General features: G+C 45.3%; 1 pseudogene; it reads right to left on the bottom strand.

Annotated features, from left to right (window-relative positions):
- Positions 1-5352, bottom strand: part of LOC139008440 (transforming protein RhoA pseudogene) — a 62634-nt pseudogene extending 57282 nt beyond the window's left edge.
- Between the last annotated feature and the right edge of the window lie 9185 nt (positions 5353-14537).

Here is a 14537-nt window from a genome sequence, read left to right as displayed (position 1 = left end):
CAAGGAGCCCCGCTGCCACAGGTCTAAGACAACGGAGATGGCCATGATAGGCAGAGCCTGCTCCCCTGAGGGCATCTGAAATGGGCTACACAATGGACCTTTGAAAACTCTCAGTGGGCGAAGGCTACTCAAGCCGATTTCATAGAATTGAACATGGTCATGAAGCTGATCAGCAAAGCAGCTGCTAGGCACTAGCAGCAACAGACTCACCTTCCCTCTGGGATCCATTCTGGTGCTGCAACACGGCTCCTCCTCTGAATGATGAAGACAATCCCGAGGAAGTAGATGTGGACACCACCTAAGTCCTGCAGAAGCGGGAACAAGGCTTTTCTCAGTCTTCCCTTCAATAAATAGCGGATTAATGGACAACATGCAATGATTCAATCTCACTGAGTACGAGCTGCTAAAGTCCATGCGACACTAGATCAGAGTATACAGAACCCATGTACACTGCTTGGTGCAGCCCATTCAACCAATGCCCAGTGCTTGGCTGAATCATCACAAGTGATGAAACGTGCCATTGTGAAGTGAATTCCACTGTCAAGATGATCAGCTGCACACACAATAGAATGGTAGTTGGTCCCTGATGATGACTCAGATGTGGACATTATGAGCCAGAATGGGAAGGGCTCCTTGCCTGTAACTATATCTTCCCAATGCATACCCTCCACAACTACTGCTATGTTCCAGCCGTGGAAGGATGACAATAGGCAGGCACAGACCAGTAACTGAAAAAAATTGTGGACTGGTCAATGTTTATTGGTCAATTTACTGCTGTTTTTATTCTGTTAATCCTAGTCACACAGAGGTGCATGATTTGGACAGAAGGCAATGTTTCATGTAAACCTGATCATCAGAGATCAATGAAATAGTGGGTGTGAAAGTTTAACCATGACTGAGGGTCCACAATTACAGTAAAGAGCATTCTGGACCTAGCCTGTTTTTCTCAGTAGATAGAGCATCAGCCTGCAGTCTGAATGTCCTGGGTTCGATTCCAATCAAGGGCGTGTACCTCGGCTGTAGGCCAGCAGCCCTGGTCAGGGGCATACAGAAGGCAACCAATCAATGTGTTTCTCGCTGTCTCTCCCTCTCCCTTCCACGAGAGAGAGAGAGAGAGAGAGAGAGAGAGAGAGCATTCTGGGCAATTTCTGCCTCTGGTGTTAGCTGGTCATATGAAGAAGATGGGTGGCAGTGGTGTTAAGCAAGACCAGACCAGCCCGCCAGGAGAAAAGATCCTGGAAGAGGTCCAACTCAAAGCCCTTAGAGATTGTCAAGGTCAACTAGGAAACAAGGGTCTGTTGACAAGTCCACAGGGCAGTCCACCCGTAGTATATATCCTTGTATATATCCATTTCCCCACATCTACACCAACATTAATTTTATGAGTCCTATTGGTGAAAAATATCATTAAATGTATAGTTCCCTGTTTACTAGTGACAAGGAGAATCTTCATGTTTATTGGTCAATTTACTGTTGTTGTTTTTATTCTGTTAATTGTCTATTAATATCTTTGGCTTATTGAAAATATATCGCCCAACCAGTGTGGCTCAGTGGTTGAGCACCGACCTATGAGCTAGGGAGTCACAGTTCAATTCCTGGTCAGAGCACATGCCAAGGTTGTGGGCTCGATCCCAAGTGGGGGGTGTGCAGGAGGCAGCCAATCAATGATTCTCAGTCATCATCCATGTTTCTATCTCTCTCTCCCTCTCCTTTCCTCTCTGAAATCAATAAAAATATATTTTTTAAAAAGAAAAATATATCTCACTATCTTTTAATTTGTATTTCCCTGATTCCTAGAGAGGTTAAGCATTCTTTAATGTGTATTGGTTATTTTTTATTTCCTATTCAGTGAATTTCCTGTTTATATCCTTTGCCAATTTTTCTACTGTGCTGCTTGTCTTGTTCTTATTAATATTGAATTCTTAAGATATACTATTGTTTAAAGGTCTCAAAGTGCAGCCAGTTTTCAGAAAGCAAACATAATTGATGCAACAATCTAAATTAAACTCTAGTCCAACCCAGGGGGTTAGCGTACTGCCCCTTGTCTGTGTTGTACACCTACAATAAAGCACAGAAAACGGCCACATGGTAAATTAGTTATCTTCTCCAGCAAATGCCACATGCCTTTTTTCCTCTTCTAAATAAGCTGTTCAAAGAAAGGAGGAAATTGATGCTTAAAAATATCTGTTGGCTTTATCAGCAGCAATCAATAATAGTCCAAATCAGTTTGGGGCTCAGACAACCAGAGCATGTATTGAACTTCCTCTGGGTATGCAATAATACTGGTGCTTCCTTAAGAAGATAGCAAAGGATGTTCTAGATCTAGACCCTCCTGGTGGTGGGAGGGATGGGTGGCAGTGGTGCTAAGCAAGACCAGACCAGCCGCCCAGAGAAAAGATCCTGGAAGAGGACCAACCCGAAGCCCTTCGAGACTGTCATAGTCAATCCAGGAAGCAAGGCAAGTCCACAGGGCAGGAACAGGACCAAAGATAGGAGACGAGCTAAGGTTTAGGGCACAGATGGACCTGGAAAGGAGCTGAGGAGGAAGTGAAGCAAGGCAAGCCCTGGAAGCGTGCTGTTGCAGAGAGGAAGGTCCCCACCCCGCTGTATCAGCCACAAGACACCTTACAGAGTCCTCAGAAGGAGAGGCTTAGAGCAAGTTCTCCGCTCTCACTACGCAACCCATGGAGGCCTGGGCCCCTCCCAAGAGATGGAGTCACTGGCCTGGGGTGCAGTCCAGGCAACAATGTTTTAAACCTGAAGCTGGGGGTAAGAACTATAAGCTTACAGAGTTTGTCAGCTGGAGGGGAAGAAAGAGAGGCGACCACAGTCTCATTCACGTCAACCTCATTGCTCTGAAGCCAGCCCCTGGGGGAGAGCTTCTCTGGACCCAAAGTCAGGCCTGAGGGGCAAGCAGACCCAAATGCCACCAGGGAAGTCTGATGCCTGTTAGACCTGCAGTGCCGCTCATTACTCCGGGAAACATGGCAGAAGTGGCTGGTTTGAGCAGATGTGTTCCACATGAAACAGGAAAAAAAAAAAAGAGGAATGTGCCAAGAGAGAAGCAATTTGAAGAAGGCAAGGCAACCAAAGACAAAGGCACCGTGTGGGGAAGGGAGAGAAGCCCTTCAAATCTGCAATGGTGTCATTGGTTCCCACAGAGAGACAGTTTCGGGCAGAGGAGAGAGGCAGACGACAGGTTGCAGGAGAGGCTTTCTTTCTTCTTCTCCCCCTTGTAGGGCTCCCTGTCTGGCCCCCTTAGCCCAGCCCCAGGCCCTGAGGCTTGTGGGCTGGAAGTACATTAGGAGCTCCTTCTACACCTGCTGGTCCATCAGGAATGTCTCCTGCCTGTGTCTGGAGTCCACAGAAGAAGCAAACAGGGCTTACCTCCTCCCCACAAGTGGTAGGCCTTTTCCTCATGCCCCAAGTTACGAGATGTAACCCCAGTGAGAAGATGGGGGCTGAGCTCCCTCAACCACCTCCTGCCTGCTCCCTTCCTTGGGACTGGTCCTTGCTTCCATACATTAGCTTAGGTGCAACCAAGAGCCAGCGCCACCTTCTGGAAGCCCTGTTTTCATGTTTCCTTAGGCATGGGGCCTTGGTGCTGCCATCCCATTGGTCCTGTTGGTCCCCTTTCCAAGCCCACCACTGCCCCACGCCAGGTTAGTCTTTTCCCTGCCCCCTTCCCCTCTGCCTTGGGAGACGCAGTCATGCCAGGGGCGGGGTCACAGCAGTAATACACATGCATTCACACTTTGCTCCAAGGTGCTGTCTTAACTGGCCTTTCTGTGGGTCTTGATGTCTCTGCCAATATAAGAGTCCTTTCATCATTTTTTAATAACATGAACAGACATATCAACACATTTGTCTCAATCACAAGTCAACAGAGAAAATTCAAACATTTAACAGAGTAAATATGAGAGCTGTCCCCGGGCTGTAATAATCTTCTTGCTGGAACTCAGACAAAACAAACCTTCTCTCATCTCCCGCCCCTCCCTTCAGCCACATCCTCCGCACCGAGGCTTGTCACTCCTGGACCCTGATGATCCCACCAATGAATAAACAATTAGGCTTGAAGCGAGTTTCTGGACCAAGCTGAGCCTGCTCTGCCTATGGCCTCATCTGTGATGAATGAGCAGGGATCTTGGAAAACACTGTGCATCATATATCATCCAGGGAACAATTTCTTGATGTCAACTTTTTAAAAAGTGATTTCTAAGAGGGCTTAAAAAAAAAAAACAACCACAAGACATCACCACACTGCTTCCGTTTTATAGAATCCTTCAATATGCTCAGATGAAAGAAACAGTCCACTGTAATTAATCTAAGCCTGTGGACAGTCCCCTAAGGTCTGATGGGTATTGGGCCAAGCCAGGTGGATGGATGAGAGGCAACATAGAGTATCAGCCCTATTTGCAGACAGCCTCAAGGATATTTAGATGAACCTTGTCTCTCTTGTCAGCTCTCTGCACAAACAGGGCAGAAATAAAATCCAAACCAGGGGCTCTGCTGATAACCTGCGTACACAGAAAGGGTATGTTGTCTCTGGACCTAGCAAAGCTACTAATGTGTCTCAGGTCCTCCACTGGGATTGAGGATGGATGCAGCTTGGAGCAGAGGCAGTGTGTGCACCTATACCGATATTACTCTGTGCAGATGTGCCCCTTTGCTTCCAGCCAGGCCCTTCCCCCCTCCCTTAATTACTAGATTCCAGGAGAAAAGCCAGGAACAGCCAGCCCATCAATCCAAATATCAATCTCCAAGAAATGATGTTGGACATTTTCCCTCAAAGCCTGGATGTTACTAAGCACCTCCAATGGTCAGATTCTATCTTCTTCTTCCTCCGTTCCTGAGTGTAGATTTTTTATTTTCCTACCCCATAATTCTTGGTGGGGAAAAGATACAATATTATACATTACTGATAATATGGCCCAGGTAGTCTGCCTTACTAAGCCATACTAAACTATACACATCAACATCTATTCTCACCATCTCAATGAGTACAGCATCAGGGTCAAAGATAAACCAATTACTTTCTGAGTTGCCAAAGGTTCATTAGTGGAAAAAACGGTCCTAGTGATGGAAGAGAACATGCCGCCCACTGCCCACAGGTAACAGCTGCCTATTGTCAGACCGGGCCAGCAGGAGGCCGAGGGAACATCGAGTCTCAGTCCTGATTATGTCTCGGGGTCACGCTGGGTCTTTGTTCTCTCTCTGCCTCACCTTCCTCCTCTGTGGAATGAGAACACTGGCTGTCTCCCACGAGGGCCAGGGGGAGGCGTCCCTAATGAGGGACTTGGCAGCAGCTGATAGCTGTCCTGTGTGGAACAGCACGTCCTTGTTAGCCCGCATCCTCCGCCTCCCCTCAGAGATCTCAGTGGCTCACAGCGGGCAGCTCAGGGAATACAGACACCCACAGAGCTTCCTGAGGCCCCCTGCGTGGTCTGGGGGCCACTCACTGTATTCTCGCTGCTCATAACAATGTAATTCTGTGCTTCTGTTTCCTCCAATGATAAGTAATTGACTTAGGATACTTAATAAGAGCCAGACATTGTCACCTCTTCGCCGCTCACCAAACACAGCAGTGTTCATGTCATTAATGCTGATGAGATTTTGTGTGTAGTTGGGTTTTTATTCAGGGGGATACAGAGAGTCGGATGACCAATGGAAGTGAGTGGAATGAGTGGTCTCTAAAGACTTTTGCCTGCCCAGGGGTGGAAAAAGTTCAGTTGTAGGCCAGTCTTTTAAAAAAACTTTTAAGAATGTAAGTATAGTTGATATATAATTTATATTGGTTATATTAGTTTCAGATGTATGCTATAGTGATTCAACATTTATATACCTTTCAATGTGATCACTCCACTAATTCTAGTAATCCCCATCACCGAGTAAACTTATCACAGTATTATTGACCATATTCTTCTTCCCCTTTTCACCCATTCTCCACCCCCACCTTTTTGGTAACCACCCCCTTGGTCTTTGTCTCTATGAATCTGTTTTTGTTGTTTGTTTGTTTGTTTGTTTTGTTTAATTCCACATATAAGTGAAACCATATGGTATTTCACTTAGCATAATACCTTCTAGATCCATTCATGTTGTTGCAAATGGCAAGATTTCATTCTTTTTTATTGCTGCATAATATTCCATTGCATACATATTTCTTTATCCACCCATCTATTGATGGACACCTAGGCTGCTCCCCTATCTTGGCCATTATAAATAATGCTGCAATGAACAGAGGAGTGAATATGACTTTTGAAATTCATGTTTTCATTTTCTTGGGTAAATACCCCAAAGTGGAATTGCTGGGTCGTATGGTATATCTATTTTCAGTTTTTTGAGGAATCTCCATACTGTTTTCCATAGGGAAAGCACCAGTTTGTAGTCCCACCAACAGTGTACAAGGGTTCGCTTTTCTTCACATCTCTCCAACACATGTTATTTCTTGACTTTTTTAGTAAACATTCTGATTGGTGTTAGGTAGTATCTCATTGTGGTTTTGATTTGCATTTCCCTGACGATTAGTGATGTTGAGCACCTTTTCATATGGCTGTTGGCCACCTGTATGTCTTCTTTGGAGAAATGTCTCTTTATAGCCTTTACCCATTTTTTTTAATCAAAACAGTATGGTTCTGGCACAAAAACAGACACATAGATCAATGGAACAGAATCGAGAACCTGGAAATAAACTCTTACCTGGTACTAGTACTTATATGGTCAACTAATTTGTGGCAAAGGAGATAAAAATATACACTGGTATTGGGGAAACTGGACAGATATATGCAAAATAATGAAACTGGACCACTCTCTTACACCACATACAAAAATAAACTCAAAATGGCTTAAAGACTTAAAGGTAAGGCCTGAAACCATAAAACTCCTAGAAGAAGACATAGGAAGCAAACTATTTGACATCAGTCTGAGAAATATCTTTTTGGATATGTTCCTTTCATGGATAAAACTGAACCCGCCTTGGGTCACAAAGAAATATTTTTTGAAGTAACCCAGGGAACCGGCCTCCAGCATTTAGTAATGCATTGCATTCTGGTTACAAGAACCTCTGGCATCTCACTACCTCTTCCCTGCTCTCCTTCCCAGCTCCTTCACCTTCAGAAGCAGTGACAGCCACTCAGTGCTAGAACTATGAATGGTTGATGAGCTCTTACTTCAGAATGATTATTCGAAGGAAGGGTGAGGTTATTTTCACTCTATTCATGGTCACATGGCAGAGAACGAGGAATGGCAAGTCCTGCCCTGTGATCACATCTGCTTCCTACAGCAAGATTCTAGGAAGGTATGTGCAAGGTGCAGTAGCAGAATGAGAATACAAAAACAACTAATAGCTTTCAAATACCTCACATTCTGAAAAGAGCTCTGTTAAAAATTGCTGGATTAGAACAGGTAGATTCTGCTTGAGAACTTAACAGGACTTACTACTTCTCCCTAAACCTGAATCCAGGGACTAACAGGCACAGATGGGCTTATGGAGAGGGATAAAGAGATGAATGACCCTCGGGGTCGAACCATCCAACTCCTTGGACTCAACATGAATGAGAAAGAAGTGACAGTTTACCAGTTCTACACAATAAGGTGAATGAGAAAGAATGAGGGGGGGGGGTGTTGTTTCCAGGCACATTACCCCACCCACCAGGAATTATCTGGGGTCTAGTCCATCATCAGATTAGCAAGTCGTCAGCTCTTTTTTTTTTTTTTTTAATATATTTTATTGATTTTTTACAGAGAAGAAGGGAGAGGGATAGAGAGCCAGAAACATCAATGAGAGAGATCGATCAGCTGCCTCCTGCACGCCCCCCAGGGGGGATGTGCCCGCAACCAAGGTACATGCCCTTGACCGGAATCGAACCTGGGACCCCTGAGTCCGCAGGCTGACGCTCTATCCACTGAGCCAAACCGGTTTGGCAAGTCGTCAGCTCTTAAGAGGTGGACAGAGGTCAGCACTCTTGAGGGGGGTGAAGAAAGAGCCATGTTCCCTCCCTTACAATCAGCATCATCTCTGTTGTGATCATCAAGCCTAGACCAACATCCCCACGTCGAGGCAGCCATTCTAGGGAACCACTGCTTATTTTCTGTGCTTCTCCTTTAGTCTCCAGCCCCGCTCAGAAGTCAGGCTGATTCCTTTAGTGTCTAGTCCCTTCCCTGAGAGGCAAAACTAACACCATGTGGCCCACAACTCCCATTACAAATCACACTGTTGACTATCTAGTGGCCAAAGTCCCTGAGCAAACAAGCATACTCCTATCACGCAGGATATTCCAAGAGCCTGAAGTCACCCTCCAGTAGCCTAGGGGAAAGGCCAGATTGCTCTTCAGGGAAGGTTAATGCTTCACTACACAGGATGGTTAAAGTAGTCCCATGTCAACGGTACCCCCTGGCTCCCAGCATCTTTACTCTAAGCCAGCAGAATTAAGGTCAAGCAATAAACTCACAATTAGAATTAGCCAAGCACTTCAGAAATGATGCCATCATGTGTGACAGACAAGGGAAACAAACAATAGACTTGGACTTCTAAAGGGTGCAAATGTAAGGATTGCCAGACTCAGAACATAGCTAAATAGAAAATATTTAAATATAATGGAATTTGAAATATGAACAAAAACCAAGATACTGCCCTGGCTGGTTTGGCTCAGCTGGTTGGAGCGTTATCCCCTATACCCGTGGTCGGCAAAATGCGGCTCGCGAACCACATGTGGCTCTTTGGTCCCTTGAGTGTGGCTCTTCCTAAGCCTTAGGAGTACCCTAATTAAGTTAATAACAATGTACCTACCTATATAGTTTAAGTTTTAAAAACATGGCTCTCAAAAGAAATTTCAATCGTTGTACTGTTGATATTTGGCTCTGTTGACTAATGAGTTTGCCGACCACTGCGCCTATACCTAAAGGTTGCAGGTTCAATTCCCGGTCAGGGCACATACCTAGGTTGAAGGTTTGATCCCAAGTTAGGGCACATACAGGCACTACAATTCCCAGGGAGAGGAATCCTTCTCTCTGACCAGAGGAAGAAGATGGGGGAAATTCCTGTGCCTCTCTCTATCTCCTTCTCTCCACTGCTTGATGTTTTGGCATTGGATGGAGATACAGTCAAGGGAAGTATACAGCAGTAGTAGGAAAATAAGACCCCATATATCTGGCCAGAAGACTGGGAATGGAGACCCCACTACGCTAGAAAGTGTCAGAGAGCTCATGGAAAGAGAGAGCACAAAAGAGAGATCCCATAGAGTTGTAATCCACATAGATTAAGGACTCAAATCTGAAAGGCCAAACTTCAAAACTATTAGAAGAGCCCAGCAGGCGTGGCTCAGTGGTTGAGCATCAACCTATGAACCAGGAGGTCATGGTTTGATTCCCGGTTAGGGCACATACCCGGGTTATGGTTGCGGGCTCGACCCCCAACGTGGGGCCTGCAAGAGGCAGCTGATCAATGATTCTCTCTCATCATTGATGTTTCTATCTCTCTCTCCCTCTCCCTTCCTCTCTGTTTTAAGATTTTTAAAAAACCATTAGAAGAAAACAAACAATATACTATTTGAACAAAATTAATAGAACCATTTTTATTTTAAAAGCAAGAGAATGAACAACACAAAATTGGGCACAGTGTTTACCTTGGGAGACAGAGCGGAGGCATAAAGGTTAAAGTAATTTCACAAGTGTTTGCTATGTTATTTATGCTTTATAGCTGCATACAAATCCTATCATTTTAATGTGTTACATATATATAAAATATAATACAGAAAATAAAATATAAACATTAAAATAATACTATGTAGCACAGAATTCCAAATATGTTAAAAATACATGTATTTATAGCTATAAAGAAAAAAAGTCTGGAAGAAAAAATATCAGAATGTTGGATATGTTTTTTCTTTCTGTATAAATGTATGTTTTCTATAATAAATATGTAATGCTTTATAATTAGACAAATTTGCTTCCTTTTATCTTCAACACATGTGGGATTCAACTTGCTGTACTCAATTATTCCCCAAATACTCTGTTTATTTCTGCAGCACCTCACTACAAATCTTAAAGAGGACCCATCTCTATTCTCTCTATAAGTCTCAGATGCCTTTTCACATTTTTATTCATGTTAATAGTAGCAATGATAGCTGACATTTTAAAGCACCGGCTGTATGTTCTTATGTTCTAAATATTTAGTGAATAAATCCAGTTAATCCTTACAAAAACCCAAGAGTTAGATACAATTATTTTCTCATTTTACAAATGCAGAAAAGGAGGTCCAGCGCTTATTTAAGTAGTTAGTTTATATTGCTTGCCCCAAATCACACAACTGAGAAGGTGGTTTCCCATCACCATCAGCCAAAAGGAAAGCTACAGTTTGCATTTCAGACGTAAGTCCTGTTGTAGGGCCGATTTTCTCACAAATTACTTGGCGAGATTATTCTACATACCAATGAAAAGTGGGGAGAGGACTCATGGAAAATTTATTAGATTTCCTGATCTAATAAATTAAAACAAGCAATTGTAATTACTACCGATGACAGAACTTCCTGACCCAAATCAATATCTGTCTCAGTGAGCAGTGTTTGGCTATTCTCAGTCTAATCAAGACAAGCAGAAACCTGGATGACATCAGCGGTGGTCAGAGCCAAAAGGCCCTCAGCTTCCCCAGGCCCTGGGGACTCCTGCAATTGAGATCACCTTCAAAGAAAAGGACCTGAAATTCATCAGCTGTGCTGTTGCCTGCTGGAGAAAGTTTCAGTGATTATTCCCCTCACTCTCCATGTGCGTATGTATTTTATCTTTCATGCTGACATAATCAGTCATCTTACTTGCAAATACAAAGGAAAAAAGATGCTATTGATTTCTCTTGGCAACATCATGCTGGGATACTGAGGCCATATCAGTCCACAGATGTTGTTTTTCAACCAAAAGTGGCCTGAGTCACCGCCAAACGGCTTATTTAATTTTATTCTAAAAAAACTCTACAAACTCCTTTCCTTTAAAAAAAAAAGTTCCCCAATAAATTCAATAAAAAAGAAAACAATGTTTATTGAACTTCGTTTTAAGAAAGTAAGCACCTTATTGGTAAACCCAAGACCTCAAATCCATATGGCAGCAAAATGACGATGTAGGAGCTAGCCTGAGAAGTGAGAGTTTGAGTGTGACCAGGTGCAGTGATCATGGAGGCTGATGGCTTGGGTCAGTTGCCAGATGGACAGAGCCACCCAAAGTCCAGCAACTGAGGAGAGAGGACAGTCTAGGCAGAGAAAACAACTAGGTTGTTTTTATTTATGTCCCCATTTTACAGTTGAGAAAATGAAGTTCAGATGGTTAGGTAACTTGGCCAAGTTTATCTAAGGAGCAACCAGGGTACAGATTTCATATTCTCAGTCTTTTAAGTGTATTATCCCTTTGTGACACTACAAATACATATAGTCCCTGAACTAGCCTTTTTTTTCTGCAGCAAGAACTATTTTACCTAGAATGACAGATCAGAAGTAATAGTTCTGAAAGGCAGGACACAGAAAAAAATAATCAGGGTCAAAAGTTGACACCAAGCCTAGAAGCCCAGCCTAGTTTGAGACAAACCTGTTGTGGTCCTAGAAATGAACACCTGTGTTGGATCCCACTAACCAGACATCAAAACTCTACCATGTGCAGTGGCCTTGCAGACAACTGTGACTGCTCTGGATATGCCTAGTCTGGCCCCAAAATGGACCCCTGCCCTCATCAAAACCAGATTCCAACTATCACATTCTCTCCTAGTGCAAGAACTGGGATCTCTGCCTGAGACTTCAGCCACAAGGAAAGGAGACTGCATTAACACTCTGAGATCACTAAGAAACCTGCCCTCAGCCGAAAGACTTCCCTTCCTCTCCAAACTCAAACACAGCCAGCTCCATGGTGGGCACTGCCAACAGCATCAGCTGCAGGTGAGTTTTGAAGTGTCACTGGGAGAGCCCTTTGTATAGGACTTTTCCCCTGAGGACACGCCCAGCTCAGTTTGCAGAATACACCAGTGTGTCGAAGAAAGAAATAGAAAAAAAAAGTTAGTGAGACCCCTAAACGCTCCAGCACCTACCTGGTAAGGCCTAAGAGAATCGAAATTGGTCCCTATAAGGGAAGTGAACATAGAAGATAAAGTCAAAACAGTATTACCAGATAGAGCTTTGCCCCCAAGCTTCTCTGGAAAAAAAACAAAACAAAAAAAAACCTGAATGGGTAGACCCTATTTCAGAGGGTCTTACTTTGACTGATCTTGATGAGCCTAAGCCACCTGAGTCAAAAGCATTTGAGTGGGCTCCTTGTTCCATTGTCTCTAGACCTATACCCTCTCTTATTCTCCGTGAAAAGAGATAAGGAAAGATAAACCTGTGGAAAAACACACCCCTAAAAGAGGGAGTTTTTCTTTCCCCTATGGTTCCCAGTATTGGCTTAAAGTGACCTACTCAACGTCTTCCTAGGGCAGAGAAGAGGCGGCAGCCCTTCCTCCCCCTCCACCCCCCCCCCCCCCAGCCTCCCCAGGAACATAGGCTCCAGCCTAAGTCGCTGTATGAAGAGTGGGGATTCCAAAGGAGATAACTCCTGCTGGAACATTCACAGGAACACCAGCAGTAGCCTCCTGGGGAAGATGCAGGAAGGAAAGCACCCACACACACACCAGTCTTGGATAATAAACAAGACTTCTTATTTTCTGTTTTACTCATCATGATTTATGAAAAACAATAAACTTAGAAATTAAAAACTAAAAGAAATTTAAGTACCTAGGACAGTGATTATTATTCAAACACTAGAGGCCCGGTGCACAAAAATTTGTGCACTTGGGGGGGGGGGGGTCCCTCAGCCCAGCCTGTGCCCTTTCGCAGTCTGGGACCCCTTGGGGGATGTCCACCTGCTGGCTTAGGCCCGCTCCCTGGGGAATCGGGCCTAAGCTGGCAGTCAGACATCCCTCTGGCAGCCTGGGAGAGCCTCAGGGGATGTCCACTTGCCAGCGGGGAGCAGGACTAAGATGCAGTCGGACATCCTTAGCGCTGCTAGGAGGAGGCAGGAGAGGCTCCCGCCACCACCGCTGTGCTGGCAGCCATCAGCCTGGCTTGTGGCTGAGCAGAGCTCCCCCTGTGGGAGCACAATGACCACCAGGGGGCAGCTCCTGCATTGAGCGTCTGCCCCCTGGTCGTCAGTGTGTGTCATTGTGACCAGTCATTCCCAGTTGTTCTGCTGTTAGGGTCAATTTGCATATTACCCTTTTATTATATAGGATAGAGGCCTGCTGCACGGGTGGGGGCCAGCTGGTTTGCCCTGAAGGGTGTCCCGGATCATGGTGGGGGTCCCTACTGGGGTGCCTGGCCAGCCTGGGTGAGGGGCTGAAGGCTGTTTTCAGGCTAGCCACACCCCCTTCAGGGTGGGGGTCCCTACTGGGGTGCCTGGCCAGCCTGGGTGAGGGGCTGAGGGCCGTTTTCAGGCTAGCCACACCCCCTTCAGAGTGGGGGTCCCCACTGGGGTGCCTGGTCAGTCTTGGTGAGGGGCTGATAGCTGTTTGCAGACTGGCCAAGCCCCCCAGTGGGGACCTTCACCCCATGGGGGTGTGGCCAGCCTGGGTGAGGGGCTGAGGGCTGTTTTCAGGCTGCCCACAGCCCCTTCAGGGTGTGGGGGGTTCCCACTGGGGTACCTGGCCAGCCTGGGTGAGGGGCTGATGGCCGTTTTCAGCCTGGCCACACCCCCCAGCAACCTCAGCTCTCAGCTTCTCCTTTTGGGCTGGAAGCTGGTATCTGGGATTTATTTATCTTCTATAATTGAAACTTTGTAGCCTTGAGCGGAGCCCAGGTCTGGCCAGGGAAGGCAGGAAGCTTGGCTTCCTCCATTGCTGGGGGCAACCCAAGCTCCTGCTCGCTCCAGCTCTGTGGCTCCCATTGCATAGTTGGGTTAATTTGCATACTCACTCCTGATTGGCTGGTGGGAATAGCTTGTGGGTGTAGCGGAGTGGTGGAGTGATGGTTAATTTGCATGTTTCTCTTTTATTAGTGTAGATGTGTTAGATGAATGTATAGTCCCTTCTCCCCCCCAAGAAAAATTGCTAAATTTCCAGGGCTGGTTCAGGATCCTATAAGTACACACTGGATCCAAAAGCCTAGGAAAACTTTTGGCATATTCGGCCTCGAGCTGCCCTGCATGTTTTGACATGGACACCCTATTTGAGAGACTACTTCCAGGCACCCACCTGCTTCTTCTTGCTAAGAGGGCAAGAATGACCTGACTATCGCTCAGATGCAATAGTAAAACTCTGCTGCTTTGTCCCACCGTGTCTGAAACAAATCCTAAAGAAGCCAGGCACAAACACAGAGCTTGGAAAGTGATGCAGGCTTTCCTTTATTGAATACTTACTGTGTTCAGGTATTATTCATGTACTTTAACTCAGTTAGTACTCTTGGGTTCAAGAAGGTCCAGTTAAATGGAGGCGGGGACTGCCTTCTTAGGTAGCAAGAATCATGATCTGAACATGCCATCAGTGGCTTTATAAGACTGTCTTGTTTTAGAGGGCTGTGTCAAGTTCTCAATGCCAC

Source organism: Myotis yumanensis, unplaced genomic scaffold, assembly GCF_028538775.1.
Source record: "Myotis yumanensis isolate MYYU_CA2020_CCGP unplaced genomic scaffold, mMyoYum1.0.hap1 SCAF_4, whole genome shotgun sequence".
NCBI classification, from domain to species: Eukaryota; Metazoa; Chordata; class Mammalia; order Chiroptera; family Vespertilionidae; genus Myotis; species Myotis yumanensis.
The sequence above is the reverse complement of the archived record's forward strand: the minus strand, read 5'-3'. Positions and strand labels throughout refer to the sequence as shown.